Source organism: Syngnathus typhle, linkage group LG16 (genome assembly GCF_033458585.1).
Source record: "Syngnathus typhle isolate RoL2023-S1 ecotype Sweden linkage group LG16, RoL_Styp_1.0, whole genome shotgun sequence".
In the NCBI taxonomy this organism is placed as follows: domain Eukaryota; kingdom Metazoa; phylum Chordata; class Actinopteri; order Syngnathiformes; family Syngnathidae; genus Syngnathus; species Syngnathus typhle.
The window spans coordinates 6,055,605-6,057,781 of NC_083753.1; positions in this window are offsets into that span (position 1 = coordinate 6,055,605).

Here is a 2,177-nt window from a genome sequence, read left to right on the forward strand (position 1 = left end):
TATGTGGAGGTAGAGGTCATTAGTTTTGTCTGGTGCTCGCCCCGCCCTTCCCTTCCCTCAATCTCTGTACTAATGACAGTCACCTGCCTCTCGGTACCTGTCGCGTATATAAGTCCCGCCTCCGCGTCACACCCCTGTTGGATTGTTTGCATCTGATGTCTTCACGTCTGATGTCCTTTCGGTTCCTTTCTTTGTCAAGTCTGTTTCAGTTTGCCAGTTCCTGTCTGTCTGTCTTCCAACAACCTCTTACCTTCAATAAACCAAGCTGGTCCAAGCTGCATATGGTCGCCCTGCTCCATTCCAATCCATGACAGAACCTTATGAGAAGGACACAGCAGTATGACAAAATAAGGATTTGACGTGCTTGAAATTGGAGGCCGACTGCCTGGCAGTTTCTATGTGTGGCGACCACTTAGCAGTACAGCCAAAATAATAAAAGGGATCCAAACCCTGACTTGGAACCAGAAGTGTAAGGAGTACCTGAAATAGGCATCTCCCAGCGCCACAAGACTGAGAGCCGACTGTCATCTCCTTGGGTCGTGCTGTGTATGGGACAGAGGGGACTTCACTTCGTCTGCCCTAAGTGGCGGGACCAGGATACCTTGCGGTGTTAACAAATGGTCTTTGCTGCTTAGGGGGTAAGTATGCGGCCCCCCTGGGTTCCTACTCCTGGAACAAAGCACGCAGGGTGTGGTGGTCCAGAGCGGCAGGACCTTGAACGTGGCTCAGTCTTCTATGAGGGTTAGCCTTACCCACACAACAGCCCATGACTGCAATACACACGACCAAAATGGAGGACTTTGAAATTCTTAGCCCTAATAGTCAACATCCCCTGGTCCAGCTTAGGTGTCCAGGCCGAGGATGCACCGGGACCTAGGTTTTGCAGATATAGAAAGTCAGCCTGTGTTTTGAAGATATAGAAAGTCAGCCGGTGTTTTGAAGATAGCAAGCCGTTTGGAAGGATATCACCCAGATTGGAGATGGAACCCTAACCTTAACCTTGACCTTTGAATTGACTTGTGTTGGAAAAGTCCCACGGAAAGTAAAGCTGCCCTGCCTTACTCCTTTCTGCCTCTTGACGGCAAAAGTCAGCTCAACGCTCCCTTTCAGTACTTTTTGTATGTATGTGTGGGAATGGAGTTGAAGACAGGTCAGGTCAACCTGGATATGTTTGCAAAGCGGTCGAAGAAAGAATGTGCTACAACCTATCACCCCTGCTGATCTTTTGCGCTCGAGTGTCATTGATTCATGTGTCTTGTTTTCCCATGGCTATATTTGCTTCTTCTGTCCAATAAGTTCAAGCTAATCAACCAGCTCTGTGCATATTAATCCTTAAATAGAGGCTAAAGTCAAATATTTGATCATCTTGAGAAATGAGCAAATTAGCACGCTGTGTTTTGAGTGAGTTTTGTTACGAGATGATGAAGAGGTGGTGATGTCAGAGTTAGATCTTTTGACTGCAGCATTGTGTGTGAAAGGACTGCATCGGTGCTCAGGTGCAAAGTTATTTTCATTTGCTGTGCCCTTGTTTGGTCTCAAAGTCACAATGCAATGCTGCATCATATTCGTTAAGGAGCAAAAAGTCCACATCAGCAATACCGCTGGTGTTCAAGGACTGCTCGCCAATGTGACAAAAGGACAAAGTCGATTGCAGGGAAAAAGAACAAATAATGAAGCCCACTTTGCCTTCAAATGTTCAGGAAGAATCAACATTGCATTGATTGCAAGGGACAAAAGTTTATTGTAACCCTACAAAAGACACAGGGTGAGAAAAATACAAAACAAAAATAACATTATAGAAATGAAAAAAAAAATATTCTCATTCTTACACAAGTCTCAAAATGATCCACCGTACACAAACCATAGTTTATTAATCATATTTGTAATATATCACTTTTTTTTTTGTAATGCTGTGTACATACAAAACATAGCAAACTAAATAAGGCAAATAAATAGAGGTACAATTTACAGGAAAATGCAACATTCCTCAACGTTTTAATGGTGTTTTACTTTTATCTCAAACATCAAGAATGGTGTACAAAATACCTTTTACTGTACATTATTCTGTGAAGGGTACAACCATAAAAAATACTGACTCGTCACATCTATACAGCCTCCGAAAAGTGGGTGCAACAATTTTCAGGCGGTACAAAGTGATGTAGAACTTTAACAACTCG